The 22,095-nt window shown below is 48.6% G+C and overlaps 1 pseudogene; it reads left to right on the top strand.

Moving 5' to 3' along the window:
* Positions 1-10,733: 10,733 nt before the first annotated feature.
* Positions 10,734-15,232, top strand: LOC123040742 (uncharacterized; annotated as a pseudogene).
* Positions 15,233-22,095: the final 6,863 nt, after the last annotated feature.

Genomic DNA, 22,095 nt, shown 5'->3' with positions numbered 1-22,095 from the left:
ACCATCTCTGCATATAGCTGCTGCTGAACCACCTCTGTTAAACCGCGCCATACCGGCGTCACATGAATCTTGGCATAGCCTGCCGGTGGCCGCCTTCGGCCTGGCGATAGGTGCAGCGATGGGTTGCTGTAATTCTCCCATATTGCCCGTCAGCTTGCGTGTTTCCAAGCTCTGAAGCTCACTTACAAATCTCTGAACAAAACCATGGGTGGAGTAAGGGCTTTGGAAGATTTCCTCATGGATAGCTTGTCTTCGAGCCCACTAAATTGCCCATAAAGTTACTGACAGTTTGACAAAAGATGCATGCGATAACAACTCCATCATGGAGAAAAGCCAAAGCTTGGAGTTGGGCTCTGTCGAAGCACTGAGTTGTTTAGCTAACTATTCCTCTGCTAAGGCCCAGACACATCTCGCCGAGGTGCACTCTAACAATGAGTGACGCCAAGAATCCGGTGCACCATACAAGCCACATGACGTTGTTGTTGACATATTTCGGTGAGATCTAACATCCTCTGTAGGTAGTGACTGCCTTGCGAGTCTCCACAAGAACATCCGGACTTTGCCCGGTACTTGGACCTTCCACAAAAACTTCCAGGACGTGCCCTCTGTGTGAGCGCTCGACGATCCAGATGTTTCCTCCAGCCATGCCTCTCTCCGCTGCCTAGTCGAGACTAACATAGCGTAAGCAGAACAGACTGTAAAGACTCCTGTTTTTTCATAGTGCCAGGACCAGAAATCATCAACATTCCTTGTACAGAGAGGAATATCCAGCACTGCGTCGACATCCATTGGCATAAACACCTGCGCAACCCTCTCTCTGTCCCATGCAGCAGCAGTGGCGTCGATCAATTCTGAGACTTGTACGGGCGGGTTCACAACCCTGCTTCCATACAGGCGCATCATCTCGGTGCGTGGCAGCCAATTGTCGTTCCAGATGTTAGTGGATTCTCCATTGCTGATCCATTTCACCAGCCCCTGCTTCAAGACTCCTTTACCTTCTATGACAGCCCGCCATATTTGGCTAGGGTGGTTACCCAGAGTAGCTTCCAACAAGGGCGTCGTGGGAAAGTAAACACTCCTCAGGATACGGGCATTGAGTTTTTTTAGGGGTGAAAGCCAAGTTTATTCACGAAAAACCACATGGTGTGGGATACATCTGGGTCATGGGGTGCACCAAGCCAAACGTGGCGTCCCGGTCCTCTTGAAAAAGAAAACTTGGCTAGACGGTGTGCTTCTACATTGACAGCACAACTCTCAAAGACAAAATTACAAAGAAAAGACGATGATCTAAGGTTTATCTCTCTGATAATTGCTCCATAAGTTCCCCTTGCTCCGACGTTGATGCCCGAGACCACTTGTTGACAGTCGGAGGCCACCACAAAGCTTTGGATCCCCAGGTCTTTTGCTAGAGCCAAAGCCTCTCGGCACGTCATTGCTTCCAGAGTTGGTGGATCGGTAAGTCCTTGAACGACAAGTGCTGAGCTACCCATATAGTTCCCATGTTCATCTCTGCAAATCGCTGCCGCCGAACCTCCCCTGGTTCCTAGGACCCCGCCGTCCACATGAATTTTGAAGTGTCCTGGCGGTGGCTTACGAGGTCGAGTGTGTACCTGTGATGTGGTAACACTTCTTACAACAGTTTGTTGCATCTTTTCCTTCACTATGCCGAGCTCAGACATATACCGTGTGATGAAATCATGGGTCGCCTGGGGGACTGGAAAATAGCTTCGTGTATTGCCTTGCGCCTCGCGTGCCATATGGACCATAAAGCCACTCATATTAGTGCAAATTCATCACGTGATAACAACTCCATCAACATAAACAACCATTGCTTTGCTTTTGGCTCCACTGCAGCTATTATTTTATGCATGATTTCCTCATCAATAAGAGCCCACACGCTCCTAGAGGAGGTGCACTCGATTAGCGAATGACGCCATGAATCCCGAACTCCACATAACCCGCATTGCGGCGAGTCAGTCATATGGCAATGAGCACGGACGTCATTGGTCAGAAGTGAGTGCTTAGATAATCTCCAAAGAAACATCTGTACCTTGCCCGGCACTTCCGTTTTCCACAGTGTTTTCCAGGCACCTTCTTCGGCCCTAGAGCTGGATGGACCCGGTACCTCTTCCAACCACGCTTCTCTCCTGTTTCTGGTAGCTACTAGCATCTTATATGCCGATTTAACAGTGAAAGTACCGTTTTTCTCATGAAACCAAGCCCAAAAATCTGCGATATTTCGAGTGCATATTGGCATACCGAGAATAGCTATAGCATCCATCGGCATAAAAGTTTGTTGGACAAGTTGTCTATTCCACGATGCGGTCATAGAAGTTATGAGCTCTGACACATATGTTGGTGGATTTGGAGAGATACTCCCGTATGGACGCATCATCTCCTCTCTGGGTAAACAGTTATCGGTCGATATGTTTGTGTCATCTCCATTGCCAATTCTCTTTACCAATCCTTGCTTAAGGACATCCCTTTCCTCTACGATGGCCCGCCATACCTGGCTCGGATGGCTTCCCAATTCAGCCTGGAGTATATCAGAAGACGGGTAGTATACACTTTTCAACACTCAAGCACTCAGCGACTCTGGATCTTGCAGCAAGCACCACGCCTGCCTAGCGAGCATAGACAAGTTGAAGAGTTCGAAATCTTTGAAACCGAGACCTCCCATTCCCTTAGGTTGTGTCATCGTTTTCCAGGAGACCCAATGTGGTTTACGTTTTCCATTCTTTGCACCCCACCAAAACTTTCGAATGAGCATGTTCAAATGTTCACATAGACCTCTAGGTAGCTTGAAATATGACATGGAAAACACTGGAACAGCCTGTGCTACAGATTTAACAAGAACTTCCTGCCAGCCGAGGACATAGTACGTTCAATCCAACCTTGAACCTTGCTCCAGAGCCGGTCCTTGAGATATTTGAAGGCACCGTTCTTTGAACTTCCTATGTCTGACGGCATTCCCAAGTATTTCTCATTTAGTGTTTCGTTGGGAACGTGGAGTGTATCTTTAATCTCCTGTCTGACCGAATCAGGAACCCCCTTACTGAAATAGATTGATGATTTGGAGTAGTTGATGCGCTGCCCTGTCGCTTGGCAATAAGTGTTCAGAACATGGTGCACCTCATTCGCCCCCACATTGTTAGCTTTGAAGAATAGCAGGCTGTCATCAGCAAATAGAAGATGGCTCACCGGTGGCGCCATAGGAGCTACCTGTAGTCCACCCAAATTGGATGACTCACTTTTAGATTTTAACAGGCACGAAAGGCCCTCTGCTGCCAGCAAGAACAAATATGGAGAGATCGAGTCCCCTTGTCTGATACCTCTTGATGGAATAAATTGTTGTAACTTCTTCCCATTGAACAAAACAGAGAACTTGACTGTGGTGACCAAGCTCATCACAATATCAACCCAGCTGTTTGTGAAACCAAGATTTAACATTATGGCCCTAAGATAAGGCCACTCCACCCTATCATAAGCTCTCATCATATCAAGTTTGAGTGCACACGACTGATGTTTCTTGGCCTTGTTCCTCTTCATAAAATGTAAACATTCATACGCTATGATGATGTTGTCTGTAATCAGCCTGCCGGGAACAAAAGCTGATTGCTCCTCTAATATTATTTCAGGTAGAACTACCTTGAGCCTGTTAGATATAACCTTGGAAGCAATCTTGTACAAGACATTACATAAGCTGATTGGGCGAAACTGAGATAGTAGGGTTGGGTTTTTTTACCTTTGGTATGAGTACCAAAATTGTGTCATTTATACACTCAGCCGACTCCGTACCCTCCACTATCCTCAGGACCGCCTTTGTAACCTCATCCCCACAAATGTCCCAATGGTGTTGGAAAAAATGCGTTGGGTATCCGTCAGGACCAGGTGCTTTCATTGGGTACATCTGAAACAGAGCCGCTTTCACCTCCTTGCTTGTGTATGGATCATTTAACATGTCGTTCATGGCTTCAGTTACTTTTGTTGGGAACGAATTCAAAACCTGCTCCATATCGTGTACCCCTTCTGATGTATAGAGATTTTGATAGAAAGTTGCGGTCATGTTCTCCATCTCTGCTACATTTTCCGTACTCTGGCCATCTAGACGCTGGAGGGACTTTATTTGGTTTTTTCTCCTTCTTCTACTGGCCCGGAGATGAAAGAAATATGTATTTTTATCGCCGTGCATCAACCACTTCAACCGGGCACGTTGCCTCCAAAGTATCTCTTCTCCGTATAAAGCTCGGTCAATCTGTCAATTATTTTAATCTCCAAATGATTTGGCCCAAATCTGTTTGGGATCACGCGTAAATCCTGTAGCTCTGACTTTAAACGTTGAATCTCACGGCGTACATTCCCGAAGTGGCTTCGGTCCCACTGGCTCAGATCCTGTGATAATGAGTGCATCTTGTCGCTTATCTCCCTCACCGAATCTCCCGTGCTGCTCTGCCATGCGTGTTGGATCACAGGGGACAGTGTCGGGTCCCGTTCCCACGCCACCTCATATTTAAACGAGCGCGGGACCCGGCTGCATGCACCATGCACGTAGCTCACAATGAGCGGAGTGTGGTCGCTCGACGCCGCTGTTCCATGCTCCAATGTTGCTGACGGGAAAGCTATCGTCCAGGCCGGGTTGGCAACCCCTCTATCCAAATGGACCCGAGTGTACGTCCCGCATGTAACCTTTCTCTCAAATGTACAGTCCGTGCCAATATATCCAATGTCCGCCAGGCCACATGTATCCAGGGCATCCCTGAAAGCATCCATCTGTGCTTGGCTTCTACTCCCTACTCCATCATGTTCGTGAGTGTGAAGCACCTCATTGAAGTCGCCTAGGACTAGCCAGGGTATATCGCTTGTGCCAACAATTCCCCTAAGCATATCCCAGATTTTGTATCTTTCGCTGACCTGTGCTTCACCATAGACAAAAGTCACCCTTGTTTTAACATCAACAAGTTCATCAATAATTGCATCAATGTGATACTCAGAATAGCCAACAACTTCAAGCTTTATTTCATCATTCCAGAAAATTCCTAGACCACCACTCCTTCCTGAACTACTAACAGCATAACTTTTATTGAAACCTAAAGAACCAGCCATATTCTCAACTCTGGATCCCTCTATCTGAGTCTCAAGAATGCATAATACAGAGGGGGCATATTGCTTCGTTAGTTCATGAAGCTCTTGAACTGCCGTGGGTTTGCCAGCTCCACGTCAGTTCCAGCAGAGTAGACTCATTGCGCTAGGCGCGACCCCCCTTGGAGGCCCGCCAAACGCGCATCATTGTTCTTGCTCATAGTTGTGTTCTTTCCACTGTTTTTCTCACTGGTTATGATTTTGGTCTTGTTCCTCTTTGCCTCTTGCTTGGACGATGGACTCGATGGGATGTCAGTCGATGGCGATGCTGCATGGTTGTTTGAGTTGTCCAAGGGTGCTGGTAGCAGCAGAACAGAAGGGTCCGCCACTACAGTCCCCCTCTTTCTGTTTCTATCTCCCTCCTCCATATCTTTGTCCCTCTGCGTACCATCCTTCTCTCTGGTGGCTGACATATTATGGTCGGTTGCACGACCCCTTCCTCTCCCCGCATGGCCAGAAAACCGTCCACCTCCTCGGCCCGACCTATTTCCATTGTTGTCACCATTGCCTCTTCCTTCTCCAGGGCCACTTCCGGGGCCTTTAAACCATGATGCTTTCAGATCTTTAAATACCAATGCCTTTGGATCATGAACACCATCCCCACACTCCTTGAACAGGTGACCCAAGTATCCGCAGACGGCGCACCAGTTAGGGAGACGTTCATACTTCACCCTGTATATCTCCCTATGCATAGCATCTTTCTTTTTCACCACCAATGAAACAGTATTCTTGAGAGGCTTTGTAACATCAACCTTCACACGCACCCGTGCAAAGTTGCCCTCGAAATCTTGGGACCGTGGTTCAGCATAGATGAACTCTCCCACTGTTGACGCCAGGGCCTTGATTTTTGAGAAGAAACCATTCGGGAAATCATGAATCTGAATCCACATGTCAATCTTGTTTAGCTCGTAGTCGACGGTTTTGTGAACGCGTCGTACGCCTCCAGAACCGCTGCTTTACCCTTGAAACTCCATGGACCATCCTCCATTACGCGTTCCTAGTCACCTAAGCACTCAAACTGCATAGTGTACAGGTTGTCTTCAAGCGGCCTGATCTTTACCCCTTTTGCCATGTCCCAGGCCACCCGCATATTTCTATAAACCAATATTGGCTGTAGGTCTTCTTAGTATGAACCCTAGCAATGGCCATCCAACGGGTCGCCTCAACCGGCATCTCATCGTCCTCGATCACCACATCCTGGAGTTCCTCCTCCTTTAGACCCAGCTCGTCCATCATTGCTTCCAGATCTGTCATGCCGCTGCCCGATCCCGAAGCAGCTTTCTCCATCTTCCCTTGCCCGAGGGTTTTGTTTTCGCGGGCGGTATGGTCCCTAACAACCTTGCCCCCGCCAGTCGAGAGGCCCGAAGAAACCCCTAGCGTCGGCGAGGAGGGAAGGAGAGGGGAGCGAGGGACTCTACGGTGGTGCGATCGATCGCCGCCGCCAAGAGGGGATACGGGCACTGAGTTTTTTTAGCGGTAAACCAAGCTTTTATTCAGCAAAGTCCACAAATAGTGGGATACATCTTTGGTCATGGGGTTGGCCCAGCCAAATGTGGTGCCCCGGACCTAGAGAAAAAGCATGCTTGGCTAAACTATGTGCATCGACATTAGCTGCACGTCCTTCGAAAGTAAAGTTACAGCTCAAATTACTAGCTATTCTATGAACCTCCAAGACGATGGCGACATTCGATCCACGACTTCTGTTGTTGATCGCTTCGACTGCTCCCTTTGAGACTAAAGCTACAAGCAGGTTCTAAATATTAAGATCTTGGGCCAATGCTAAAGCCTCCCTACAGGCAATTGTTTCCATAACCTCCGGGTCATCAACGCTTGCAATCACTAGAGCAGAACTTCCCATATAAGCTCCTGATTCATCCCAGCAAACAGCTGCTGCTGCGCCTCCTAATCCCTTCCGGCATGCAGCATCGACGTGAATCTTTACATGTCCCGCCGGCGGCGCTTTAGGCCGGGTACTTGCGTTGGTCGCCCGAGCAGCTCGCTCGGCGGGGTTAGGAGTTGGTGCAGCCAGCATATTAAGCTCCTGGAGATACCTGTTGATGAATCCATTGATGGCTTGGGGGCTTTGAAATATACCTTCATGTATCGCTTTCCTGCACGCCGCCCAGATAGCCCACAAAGAAACCGAGAGCTTCATGAAAGACTCATGCGATAATACCCCCATGTGGGTGAATAGCCACTGTTTTGCCTTTGGTTCTGTGTTCATTGCCAAGGTTTGTGCCAGATCAGCATCCACAAGGGCCCATGTACATCTAGACATTGTGCATTCCAAGAGAGAGTGTCTCCATGAATCATGGGCGCCATAGAAGCTGCACGCGCTTGAGTCTGACATATGTCGGCGAGCCCTGACGTCATTGGTTGGTATAGATTGTTTTGTTTGCCTCCAAAGAAACATGCGAACCTTCCCCGAAACTTCAGTTTTCCAGAGTTTTTTCCATTGTGCCTCTTCCACCGTGGTGTTGGATGACCCATCCCTGTTTTCCAACCAATCTTCACGTCTCTGTCTTGTGCTCACTAGCATGCGATAGGCGGACTTAACTGAGAAAATGCCATTCTTCTCCTGACTCCAGCTCAAAAAATCTTCGACATTCATTGTGCACAAAGGAATACCCAGAATAATCTTAGCATCCATGCTCAGAAAAGTTGTTTGAACCCTCTGTTTATCCCAAGTAGCCGAAGTCATATCAATCAATTCTGACACATAGGTCGGAGGGTCGTTCAGCAAGCTTCCATAAGGCCTCATCATTTCATTTCGAAGAAGCCAGTTATCTTCCCAAATCCTCGTGGTCGCTCCGTTGCCGATGCGGCGGACCAGGCCCTGTTTCAAGATATCTCTTCCCTCCAATATTGATCTCCAAACTTGGCTCGGGGAGCCGCCCAGGTGGGCATCTAGAATTGTTCCGTTGGGGTAGTATATGCTCTTGAGCAACCGCAAACACATACTATCAGGGTTTTGCAGGATGTGCCATGCCTGTCTAGCAAGCATTGAGAGGTTAAAAAGCTCAAAATCTTTAAAGCCCAATCCCCCCATTCCTTTTGGTTGTGTCATCTCTTTCCACGAGACCCAGTGAGGCTTTCTCCTCCCTTCTTTACTTCCCCACCAGAACTTCCTGATAAGCTTGTTAAGATGTTCACATAAGCCTCGGGGGAGTTTAAAGCATGACATAGAGTATACTGGCACCGCCTGAGCCACTGATTTGACCAGTACTTCCTTGCTCGCTGTGGACATGGTGGTCTCAATCCATCCTTGAACTTTGCTCCATAATCTATCTTTGAGGTACTTGAAAGATCCATTCTTGCTGTTACCTATATCAGAAGGCATGCCAAGGTACTTTTCATTAAGGGTTTCATTTGGCACATTTAAAAGAACCTTAATATCATGCTGGACACTGTCTGGACCCCCCTTGCTGAAATAGATTGATGACTTCGTGTTGTTTATTCTCTGGCCTGACGCTTGGCAGTAGTATTCCAGAACTTGGTTCACCTCAATAGCACCCGCAATATTTGCCTTAAAGAATAGCAGGCTGTCATCAGCGAATAAAAGATGGTTAACTAGTGGAGCCAACGGTGCCACCTGTAACCCCTTCAAGTTAGATGACTCACTTCTCGATTTTAACAGGCACGACAGGCCCTCTGCTGCTATCAAGAACAAGTATGGGGAGATTGGGTCCCCCTGTCTAATTCCTCTGGATGGTTCAAATCCCTCAAGCTTCTTCCCATTAAACAACACAGAAAAATTGACTGCTGTAACAAGGCTCATAACAATACTTACCCAATTTTCTTTGAATCCCAACTTTAGCATTATAGCTTTGAGATATTTCCACTCAACTCTGTCATAGGCCTTCATCATGTCTAGCTTTAGGGCATAGGACTGATGTTTCTTTGCCTTATTCCGTTTCATAAAATGTAGACATTCATAGGCCATAATGATGTTATTAGTGATTAATCTGACGGTACAAAGGCTGACTGTTCTTCTGAAATTATCTTCGGAAGGATTACCTTAAGCCGATTCGAAATCACTTTTGAAGCAATCTTGTATAAAACATTGCATAAACTGATTAGCCTGAATTGGGACAAGAGTGTGGGACTTTTTACCTTTGGAATCAGGACCAAAATAGTTTCATTGATACTTTCTGGCGACTCCTTTCCCTCCACAATTTTGAGGACTGCTTTGGTGACGTCAATACCGCACACGTCCCAGTGCCGCTGGAAGAAATGGGCCGGGAAGCCATCAGGGCCCGGAGCCTTCGTGAGAAACATTTGAAAAAGTGCGGTCTTAACCTCTAGGGCACTGTACGGAGCATTTAGTAGATCATTCATCGCTACCGTTACCTTCTGAGGCACTGTATCGAGAACCCTCTCCATGCCCTGTACACCATGGGAGGTATACAGATCTTTGTAAAAATCTGAGGTCAATTCTTCCATCTCGGCCGTCTCTGTAGTTATCTGTCCACCTGGCTTCTGTAGGGATTTTATTTGATTCTTTCTCCTACGGCGACTGGCCCGGAGGTGAAAAAAATAGGTTTTTTTGTCCCCATGCATGAGCCATTCAATTCTAGCTCTCTGTCGCCACAATATTTCTTCACGGTGAAACAGCTCCACCAGATTGTCCACAATTTTTAATTCAGACAATGATGGGCCAGATCTTCCTCGGGAATCACGCATCTCCTGTAGCTGCAGCTGTAGCTGACGGATCTGCTGTCGGACATTGCCAAAATTAACCCGATCCCAATGTGTCAAGTCGCCAGCCAGGTTCCTCAGTTTCTCCCCCACCTGTGCAACTGAATCACTTGGAGTTTGTGCCCATGCAGCCTGCACCACGTCCACCAGCGTTGAGTCCCGCTCCCATCACAGTTCGTATTTAAATCTTCGTGGGGCCCGCCTGCATGCATGCATATCTTTTAGCTTTAGGAAAATTGGTACGTGATCTGAAGATGCAGCCTCCTTGTGCTCGGTGATTACGTTCGGGAATGCAACGCACCACTCCATGTTAGCCACGCATCTATCAAGGCGTACTCTAGTAAACGTGCCCCCCGTAACTTTTTTCTCGAAGGTCCAACTTCTTCCAATATAACCGAGATCAGTCAGGCCACATGTGTCCAACGCATCACAAAAGGTGTCCATCCGGGCTTGACTTCTGCTGCCAACGCCGTCATGCTCGTGTGCTTGGAGGACCTCGTTGAAGTCACCCATCACCACCCAGGGAAGGTTGCTAGAGCCAACTATCCCCTTGAGCATATCCCATGTTATCTAACGCATATTAACCTGAGCTTCACCATAAACAAAAGTAGCTCTGATTTTTGTGTCAAACATCTCATCAATCTTCACATCTATGTGATACTCAGAATAACCAACAACCTCGAGCTTTATTTCATTGTTCCAAAAAATTCCTAATCCACGGGCACTGAGTGTAGTTGGAGAAATATAATGGATTGCTAACTGGGCCACCCCTTGGTAACACGCGCAGCGGAATGCCCAAAGCCCATTGACTTAAGCAGCCACCGCTGGTGCGGGGAGAAGGCGAGTCGCGATCGAACTCCATCCCCAAAATTTCGAATTTCGAAAGCGGCAAAGAACTCCACGCCATTTCGATCCCTTCCTCCCTGCATACGCCCCTCTCGCCCCGATCCCATCTCCATACGCACATTCCTCCATGGATTTTCCTGCATAATCTTTACGCGGGGTGCCCGTGAACCTGTACGCAGGCCATCTACTCGATGAAATGCGCCGGATAACCACCAAGCACTGGGGGCCTTACCGCCGCACTGGACAGACGTCAGGCTCCGGCGCCGGCGCCGGCGCCGGCGCGGTCGACCGCCTCAGCGCCCTCCCGGACGCGCTCCTGCACCACATCATGTCGTTCCTGAAGGCCTAGGAGGTGGTCCCCACCTGCGTGCTCGCGCGGCGGTGGCGCCACCTCTGGGCGTCCGCGCCCTGCGTCGACCTCCGCGTGCGCCACTCCTACGTCCGCGATGCCAACCCGCCGGAGGAGTTCCGTGACTTCGTGGACAGCCTCTTCCTCCACCGCGATGCGTCCGCGTCGGTGGACACGCTCCGCCTGCGGTCCAGCGACGACTATGTGGGCTTCGACGAGAAAGATGCCAACTCGTGGATCAGGAATGCTGTCAGCCGCAAAGCGCGGGTTATTCATCTTGTTGGACATCGTAAGGGAGTCGCGTCGTTGGACCACGTGCCCTTCGTCTCTTGCCACCTCAAGATCTTGAAGTTGTCGTATGCCAGGCTCGACGATAGGATCCTTGGACAGCTTTCTTCTAGTTGCAAATCCTTGGAAGAGCTGGATCTGAAGGATTGCTTGGTCACTGGCCCTAAGATTGTGTCTACCTCTTTGAAGACATTAATCATGCTCAAATGCACGTTCAATTGGGACTTCTCCATTACTGCTCCGAACCTCGTGCTGCTGCGCCTCATCACACCTTCCGTCCGATTTCCGTCATTTATCAACTTTGGGTCACTGGTCACAGGCACCATCATACTTGATGATTCTCTCTTGTGTGATGATTTTGGATACATCAGTGATGAAGATAATTTTGATGAAACTAGTGATGATGATAACCACAACGATGATAAGAGAGAGAACTATAAGATTCATGATGACTGTTCCTTGAGTGATGATGATTTTGGATACATCAGTGATGATAATTTTGGATACATCAGTGATGATAACCCTGGATACATCAGTGATGATGGCGATTTTGATGAGTTTGGATTTGGATATGGTTTTCCTAAAGGAAGATATGGACACAGTCGTTACAAGGATAATTATGATTATGGTAGCGATATTGATAGTGATGACAATACCTATGAATATAGTGAGATTGCAAATGATGCAAAGTATGGCTACAAAGGGGCCAAGCTTTCTAGTGAAGATGGTAAGTATGGTGGAAACAGTGGTCGAAATTATAGTAAGATTCTAGGTGGCCAAAATATGCTTGAGAGCCTTTCTACTGCTATGAGTTTGGAGTTGTTAAGTGATGCTGGAGAGGTATAGCTATCACCATCTTTTAATGATCTGTCTCTTTCATCTCTTATTTTCTATTTATATTTTCTGCAGTTATCATCGGACATTTTTTTCCGGACGTTTCACAAAGAAACGTCATGTTCCCTTGAACAGAACACATATGTCGAATGAACACATTTCTGACCTTCTGCTCTGGTTTCAATACCTGGGTACAGAGTTTAAATGAATAAAGTAGTACTAGTTTGCTTAACCATCAAATGTAGTAGGGGACTGTAGCTTCGAGGGAGCATTGTTTACCATTTACGTTCTCATAGGATTGTTTGTCGTTTTTCTCTTTGTTGCAACAGTATATCTTTTCAACAGATTAACTATATATAATGGAAAAAACTGATTAATTATCCAATCATTATAAGAGAGTCTAAGGCTGATGTTCCTTCAGTTACTAGAAAACTGATTAAGGGTTTTTGTAGGAATTATATAGGATAGGATTTCTAAATGAAATATTTCCTATAGAGCCATTTGGTATATAGGAATGAATTCCTATTCCCATGTAGGACCTGTTCCTATCTTTCACATTTCAAAGGAGGGAAAACATTAGCTCATACCTAATGGAAAAATTCCTATCCTATGAACCAAGTGACATCTCTTTTCCTGTAGGAACTGAGATGCATGTCATCTCACTTCCAATGACTTTCCTATTCTTATGATTTTCCTATCCTATGAACCAAAGGAGGGTATCTTTGTTTTCCCTTCTTTTTTGAGATGGGTATATTTGTTTTCCCTTCTTTTTTGAGATGGGTATCTTTGTTTTATTCTTTCTGTTGAATAAACACTGGTGGAAAAAGGGCCTTTGGTCGCGGTTCGCAACTGCCATTAGTCGCGGTTGCGCAACCGCGACCGAACGGGCGCGACTAAAGGCCCCCCCCCTTTAGTCGCGGTTGCTTAAGAACCGCGACTAAAGGCCCGTCCACGTGGGCGCCAGGTGGCCTTCGGGGCGGAGGACCTTTAGTCGCGGTTCTTGTGGCTAACCGCGACTAAAGGCCGCCACAGGTTTTTGAAAAAAAAAATTGAATTTTTTTTTTCAAATTTCTGAATTATTTTAACCTCTAGTCTCTAATCACCACCCCTCATCACTTCTCAATTTATTCTTTTATCACCCCTCATCATTCCAAATCATCTAACTTCCCAACCGGTCACCCATCCCTCTCACTACTCCAGCCCAAGCACGCTTAACTTCCGGGTTCTATTCTCCCACGCTCCAAGTCTGCACTTGTTGTTTTCCTGACAATAATAAGATGTCAATCCTATTAACCTTCAGGAATTTTGCTTGAGCATGAAGTGACACATTTCACTGTTTGAGTTTGAAACTATTGTTTTAAAAAACAATAATTATTTAGTAACACTAATATTTCTTGAATAATTAGTTTGACCACAGTTTGACCACAGTTGACCACAGTTTGACCAGATTTGACCAAAATTGAAATAATTAAAATAATTATTTAGTAACACTAATATTCTAGAATAATTAGTTTGACCATTGTTTGACCATAGTTTGCCCACTGTTTGAATATTTTTCAATTTTTTCCACTCTAGATCTTACAAGCCCCGTAACTTTTTTTCTATTAGGTTTTTGAGGATTTTGAAAATGTTTAACGGGGTTCCCCCCGTTAAATTTGGATGTAACTTTTCGAGTAGATGATTTTTCATATAAAAAACTTTTTCATCCGAGTTAGTATGCAAAAGTTATGCCCATTTTTACAAATTTCAGAGAGATTTTGCAAATAAAGTCAAAATTCACATTTGCAAATTTTCCCAACAACTAGACCACATATCACATGAGAAACTTATTTTCTTTTATTTTTTTGACATTTCCATTATTTTCTTTTATTTTTTTTAAAACTGAAAAGGCGATCCCAGGGGGGGGGGGTAGAGTTTGAAAATGGGACCTTTAGTACCGGTTCGTGGCACGAACCGGGACTAAAGGTCTCAACCCCATTAGTTCCGGTTCGTGCCACAAACCGCGACTAAAAGGGAGGAGCTTTAGTCGCGGTTGGCCTGGCCAACCGCGACTAAAGCCCGCGAGCGCCCTGGGCCCAGGCATTTGGTCGCGGTTCGTCTGCCGAACCGCGACTAAAGACTTCATTAGTCGCGGTTCCTACAGTTTCGCGACTAATGGGGCTGGACGGAAGCCTCTTTTTCTACCAGTGAAACCACTCGTATGCAGTTTGTATTGTGAGAACTGAGAAGTTGGTTCGACTTACTACTGCTCTTTGCTAAATACTCTTTTGGCTGCAATATGAAGGTGGTTCTGAGTAGGGAATTGAAAAGGTGTCCAACATTTAGCAACCTGAAGACCCTGTCCCTTGGTGAATGGTGTATGGCCGCTGATTTCGATGCATTAATTTTCCTGCTACAGCATTCACCTAATATAAAGAGGCTTTTTCTCCAACTTAAATTGGTATGTGTGCTTACATATTTGGTGTATGCTACCTGATCATTTACATTATTTTTCTGATCGCATGCTTATTAACAATTTGGTTGTTGTGCTAAAGAACTTCGGCATGAGGAAGGCATTGGAAACAGGTATCAAGCTTGAGAGGAGATCATTTACTTGCAAAGACCTTAGAATTGTTAAGATCAAATGCTCAAAGGATGATGGGAGAGTCCATACCTTGGCACATATGTTCAGTGCAAATGGTATACCCCTTCAGTATATTTATGTGCGTCGGAGCGGGAATGCTCGTGAGTCATACCTTCTCTTCATATACCATTTTGTATTTACTTCCAATATCAGTATTTCCTTATTGGTTTGTTGGTTTATATATTCATGTGCTATTTACTGAGATGTAATGACACACATTGCCATGTTCCTGAAAAGCGAATTATGTTTTAGGTGGCATATGATCTGCTTAGTGTATCATTGATATTCTATTACATGAGAAGTGTATTCTATTAAATTAGAAGATGTTCTTTCATACATGGTCCTAATCTATAGTCATCTACTTTCGGATATTTCTACTAGATCTCCGGGGCCAAAAGTTTATAAGGGAACTCGCCAAGCAAGAACTGGATGAATGCGGGGACGACTGGATGTAACACGACATCCAGAAGTTTACGAGGGGTCTTCTAGATATTAAATCCTGCCGTGATCGAACCATCCCTTATGTAGTTAGCAAGAACCCTTGGTCTCCATGAAGCACTGATGATGCTTTCAAAGCTTCACCGGATCTTTTGACGTCTTTTTTTAGCAGCATGGATGATGGAACTATTTATCGGTATTAATCGTTGGGATGTTCTTCCTAGAATCCTCGTGGGATGAGTTCATATGTGTGTTCTGTAGTAACTTTGCTTTCTTACCGTAACAGAAACGAAATTATGGATGCTCCTTGCCTGAATTGTGGTGCAGCTGACATATGCTTTGTTATTTTACTTGTCAGTTTTTTTTATCTTCGTAAGTTTAGTAGTATACTGAAATACGTTTTATCCGCAGTAAAAAGGAAATAAACTTCATATAAAATAGATAGAATATTGAAGTAAGCTTCATGCTCTGCAATCATGTGTGCCTACAACTATGAGCAGAGAGGTATTTTCTCTCTGAATAACAAATACTCCCTCCATTTTTATATACAAGGCCACTATGGAATATACATTTTGCATCTATATAAGGCCACCAACAATAATCGAGGTAAAGTTAATGATATTTTCTCGTACTAACAAACTGTTTAATATACTCCCTCCGTCTCACTTTACAAGTCCTATGCGTATATCTAGGTTGCCAATTTGACCACCCTAATATAAACTATATAACACAAAAGTTATATCTTTTGAAAATAGAACATCTGAAGTTTATATTGGTATATTTTTTGTATTATATGACTTGTATTAGGTCGGCTAAATTGACGACCTAGAGGTACGCGCACGCCCACTTGCATGCATACGGTCGTCATAATGACAGTCAGCTACTTTCTCCACTCAATTTCTTTGCATGCATGAAGAGTATTAATGATCGCAGTAAACAAAAGAAAAAGTTGACTTGTAAAGCAGGCATTAAATTTTACATTGGTACCTGTAATCCGATTTTGTGGCCTTGTATACAAAAAATGGAGGGAGTACTAACACACCTAAAAAAATACACCAAATATTTTTGTTGGAAAGGGATATACTCCCTCCGTTCCTAAATATAAGTCTTTTTAGAGATTTCAATATGGACTACATATGGAGCAAAATGAGTGAATCTACACTCTAAACTATGTCTATATACATATGTATGTAGCCACATTGAAATCTCTAGAAAGACTTATATTTAGGAACGGAGGGAGTAGTTAATAAGAGAGTTAATTTCACTTTTTACCCATTGTTTGTGTATTTGTGATAGTATTTGCCCCATTTAAATTTTCCACCACATTATACCTCCAATATTGTTTTGTCGTATCTAATTTAACCCAATTTAACAATTTGCCATGATTTTAACCTGTTGGATCCACTTCTCAAGATAATATGTGTGATGGCCAGTATTCCAACTCGGAAGCGTAAACCAGATGGAAGTATCCTCCCTACCCACCAAATTGGACCCGCGTCCTCGTTCGCCTAATTGGCAAAACCTGGCCCATGGCAAATCTAATTCTAGTGGTCGCTTGTCGCCCTTTGTTCATCTTTGCCCCACCGCTTGTGGACGCATAGAGTGGGTTTGGCTTGACCAAATCACCAAACATGGTGCAGTCAAATGAGTACTAGAAAAAGGACTATAGATGGGATTGACACTAATGGCGCATCAGACAAGCGGTGCGCCATTAGTATATACTAATGGCGCACCACCTTCTGATACGCCATTAGAGTTGAAACTACTAATGGCACACCTGGCCCAAGGTGCGCCATTAGTATCAAAAAAATATTTTTTTAAACTAGTGCGCCTGTCCAAACATACTAATGGCGCATCCAGACTCAGTGCGCCATTACTAGTTTTGGAAAGTGCGGCGCCACTAATGTTGTTTTTTTATTATACTTTTTATTCTTTTTTTGCAAAACTACTAATGGCGCACTGTTCCACCGTGCGCCATTAGTATGTGCTGCACCGACCGGCCCTGATTCGAGAGAATCCAATCCAACCAAAGCAACACAACGCTTCGTCCTCCTCTCCCCTCGAATCGATCCCCTCCAAACCCGCCGCCACCGCCGCGGACCTCCTATCCCCATCCCCATCGGCGTTCTCGTCTCCTCTAGCCTCACCGTCGACCTCCCGCTCCGCCCTGCATCCCGTCGCCGGCGCCCTCACCCTCTCCCCTTTCTGTCTCTTCCTAGGAGGGAGCGAGGCCTCAGATCCACAGGCCGCGGCAACCACCGCCACCGCGTCCTACTCCTTCCACCCCACTTGGCCGCCCTCCGCCTCCACAGCTCTTCGTCCCTCCCTCCCTCCTCGCGCCCGCAGCCATGTCGACCGAGCTCAGGACCTCTCTCCTCCAAGACCAAAACGCAGGCAGCAGGCCAGGGCGACTTCAGCGCCCCCACAACAGGAGAGGAGGGGAGAGGAGGCGGAGATGCTGCTGCTGCACGGGCTGACGGGGAAGAACAAGCAGGCGTGGAAGGAGTGCAAGATCCGCGGCACGGCGGTGCTGGTCAAGAGCGGCGTGCTCGATCTCGGCGACTTCAACTCATCCGTCCTCGACGGCGTCCACAAGATCCTCGAGGGCCAAGGACGATGGCGTCTCCTTCCATCTCGTCAGCGCCACCGCACCCAACCCCCGTAAGCAGTCGCCTCCTAGCTCCCTTCCTCTCACCCCCACCCTGCATCTCTGAACTCACCACGCCGTCTCCTTCCCTACACCTGGTTGTGGGCCCTTGACCAAGCAGGCGCTCGACGTCGTCCGCTTCGTGGTGGGTATGTTTGTTTTCTTCTCTGCATATTAAATAAACCTCTTGTATTCAGTATATGAAATATAAAATTGATTCAAATTACTATGTTTATTTGCTGAACACTCATTTTATGTGCAATGTGTAGGTGGTTCTGAGTAGGGAACTGAATACATGTCCAAATTTTGGCAACCTGAAGACCCTATCCCTTGGCGAATGGTGTATGACTGCAGACTTTGATGCATTAATTTTCTTGCTGCAGTACTCACCTAATATACAGAAGCTCTTTCTCCAACTTAAAATTGTATGTGTAATTACATATTTGGGGCTTATGCTTACTTGATTATCTTTTAGTTTTGAGTACCTGAACACATGCTTAGCAACAACTTTCTTGATCTGCAAAAGAACTTCAATACCAGAAGGGCATCAGAAACAGGTATCAAACTACAGGGAAGATCATTTACTTGCAAAGACCTTCGAATGGTGAACATTACATGCTCAAAGGATGATGGGAGAGTCCATGAGTTGGCAAATTTGTTTAGGGCAAATGGAATACCCCTCGAGAAAATTTATGTCCGCCGCAGTGGGAGTGCTTGTGAGTCATACCTTCTCTTCAGATAACTTTTCGTATTTTTTTTTGAATTTTCACCGGGGGGGGGGAGAACTCCCCCACCTGAATATATTTCTCAAACCCGACACCGAGTACATTGGTAGAAATGCCGGGAAGGCAGCAGAGAGGGGGGGGGGGACGAACCCCCAACCCCACTATGTTACATGCAGTTTTTGTGTTCTATCCGCGCAGGGCCAGCAGCCATGCATCAACATGACCACGATCCGTAGAGCGAAACCGGCCGCGCCAGAGGATGGCGTCGTCACGGCAGGCCTTCAAAGTGGTGGCCAGGGACGGCGTTTCCCGCCTGAACACCACCGCGTTCCGCCTCTTCCAGAGGTGCCAGCAGCATAGCTGCACGAACGCATGCGGCGGGGCAGCGCCAACCGCCATGGAGGCGTCGAATAGGTGTAGGTCACGCACACAGGCCCCTAAGGTGGGAAGGCGCAACGAGCACCAGAACGCACATGCGAAGGGGCAGCCGAAGATTAAGTTATCAGGCGTCTCCAAGCTCGCCCCACACTCGGGGCATCCGGCGTCTCCAAGCTCGACGACGTGTTTCTTCAGCAGGTTGTCCCTAGTGTGGATACGACCGAGCGTCAGCAGCCAGGCGAAGAACCGGACCCGGGAGGGCGCCGGCGTACTCCAGAGAAAGGCAGCATTCTCCACAACCTCCCCGCCCAGGCGGAAGAGTCCATAGGCTGCGCTTGACGCCAGCCGCCCGCCCATCTGATCACAAACGACTAAGCTTCGGTGGTTGGCCTCACCGTCGCCCTCCCCCGCGCCCCCAATGCGTGGGAGCAGGAGGAGCGTTCCCTGGCGGCAGCAGTGGATAGCCGGGGCACGAGCACCGCGTCCAGCCCGAGGTTGTGAACGGCCCAGACCGAGACCTCCGAGCAGGTCGCATGCGAGGCCAGAGCCGGGAAAGCACACCTCAAGGGCCCGCAGGGCAGCCAATGATCTTCCCAGAAGGCCGTCATCCTGCCGTCCCCCAACGAGATGCGGGTGAGAGCGCGGTAGACAGGCATAAGCCCGCGGAGAGCGGACCAGTGCTCGCCAGCAAGCCCCGAGCTACGGGGGTCCAGGAGAAGGCGCTTCCCCAAGGTGCTCCATACCCAGGTCGCCCAGCGGGACAAGGGGATGGAGTGAAGTCGGTGCAGGATCTTCAGAAGGAGGGCGTCATTCTATGTGGCGAGGTCACGGACCCCCAGGCCCCCCTCCTCCTTGCTGTGGCACACCCGCTCCCAGGCAACGAGACACTATGCACCGGAGGCACGCTCGGCCGCGTTCCAGAGGAATGAGCGGCGGAGGGAGTCCAGCGCTCGAACCACCTTGGGAGGCAGCCTAAGCGCGCCCATGGCATAGATCGGAATGGCGTCCAGCACGGCGTTGATGAGGAGCAGCCGCCCCATCGGGGAGAGGAGGCGGGCACGCCAGCCGGCCAGGTACCGGTCGACCTTGGCGATGATGAAGTGGAAATCCGCCAGGGAGAGTTTATGGCAAGACAGCGGGAGCCCGAGGTAGGTCTGCGGGAGCCCCTCCACCCGGCACCCCATGGCTGCCACGATCGCGGCCAGTGTGTCCACATCCACGTTCATCGGGACCAACGTGCTCTTCGAGTAGTTGATGACGAGGCCGGTAGCCGCAGCGAAGTCGTCAAGGATAGAGCGCAGCCGGGCCGCCGCGGACGCACACGCACGCATGATGATGAGCGTGTCGTCCGCATACTGTAACACAAGGGGAGGCCCCCCTCCAGCAGCGGGTGGCGTAGAAGATCGTCACGGCGGATCAGCCTCTGGAGCACGTCGGCGACGAGGAGGAAGAGGTACGGGGAGATGGGATCCCCCTGCTGCAGCCTGTAGCGAAGGGGGAACCACTTCCCCGGGACGCCGTTGAGCAGGACCGCGGAGCGGGAGGAGCGGAGGATCCGGTCCATCCAATCGCACCACAGCTCAGGGAAACCCCTAGCCAGTGCGATCACATGCAGGCTCTCCCAGTTGATGCAGTCGAAGGCTTTGGAGAAGTCCAGCTTGAAGACGATGGTGGTGGCGGCACGCTTGTGGCAACATTGCACCATCTTCGCAGCGTAGACGAAATTCTCGGCAATGCTCCGCCCGGGGATGAACCCGGATTGGTCCTCGTCGATCAGAAGCCCGATCTGTCGCTGCAGCCTAGTGGTGAGCCCACGGCACATGATCTTAATGTCGGCGTTTTGCAGGGAGACGGGGCGGAAGCCGCCCGGCATCGGGACCCCTTCACTCTTCGGGAGTAGGGCGATAAACGCTCTATTGATCCCGTCGAGCCGCGCCGTCCCGTCGTGGACGGCGGCTAATAGATGCTCGATGTCTCGCCCGACCGCACCCCAGGCGGCCTGGTAGAACGTCGGGCCCAGCCCGTCAGGCCCCGGTGCGCTCGAACGGTCGAGGCAGAGAGCCGCATGCCTGATCTCGTCGGAGGAGAAAGGGGCCACCAGCGAGGGCCCATGAACGCGGGGGGCCGCAGCGAGGAGGCCCGCCACGTTGAAACGCCAGACTGGCGTCGTCGCCCGGCCCAGGAGGCTGGAGTAGAAGCCCAACAGCGCGTCGGCCTTGGCTGCATGCCCCATGACATGGTTGCCGTCGACGTCGAGGACGCGGATGCAGTTCCTGCGCCGGCGATGGGAGGCCTGCGCGTGGAAGAAGCGGGTGTTTTCATCCCCCTCCCACACGCCGCGGCACTTCCCCCGCTGCTTCTGGTAGGCTGCCTGCCTGAGAATGGCAGCGTCCAACGCCATACGGGCATCCGAGAGGAGAGCAGCCTCATCTGAAGAGAGACAACAGAATTCCTCCAAGAAATCCATGAGATCAATAACAAAGGAACAGTCGTTTTGAAAGGTAGGGACGTAGCGGTGTTGCTTTTTCCAAGCTTTGGCCGCCGACCTGAAAGCCTTTTTTCGCGTGGCCAGCGCCCCGGCCGCGTCCCGGCCGCTAGAGCACCCCGTCCAGGCAGGGAGAGTGGAAGGGAGGAAGAGAGGGTTAGTTAACCAGGTAGTCTCGAAGAAGAAGCTGGTGGAGGCTGGGATTTTTGACGTGGCCGAGACGACCAGAGGGACGTGGTCACTGGCCGTGCGGGGGCGAGAGCAGAGAGAGGAGTCCGGGAAAAGGGCGTCCCACCCGGGGTCGAAAAAAACCCTATCGAGGCGAGCGAGAGTGGGGGGAGATCGTTTGTTGGTCCAGGTGAAGAGATGGTTGGAGAGCGGCAGCTCAAGCCACCCAAGGCCATTGATCATGGCGTTAAAGGTCGCCGCCCGGGCGTCGTCGAAACGATCGTTATTTTTCTCGCTTGGTCTCCGAATGAGGTTGAAGTCACCTAGAGCAAGCCAGGGGCGCGAGATAGAGGCGGCCACCACCTCAAGATCCTCGACCAAGGCCTGCGTGTAGGAGTGATCAGCGGGAGCGTAAACGTTCGTAAGAGCGAAAGAGAGGTCCGTGGAGACCGAGCCAGGACCGTGGTAAGAGAGTAA

This window comes from Triticum aestivum, chromosome 2B (genome assembly GCF_018294505.1).
Source record: "Triticum aestivum cultivar Chinese Spring chromosome 2B, IWGSC CS RefSeq v2.1, whole genome shotgun sequence".
NCBI lineage: Eukaryota > Viridiplantae > Streptophyta > Magnoliopsida > Poales > Poaceae > Triticum > Triticum aestivum.
This window is presented reverse-complemented; position numbering and strand designations above follow the sequence as displayed.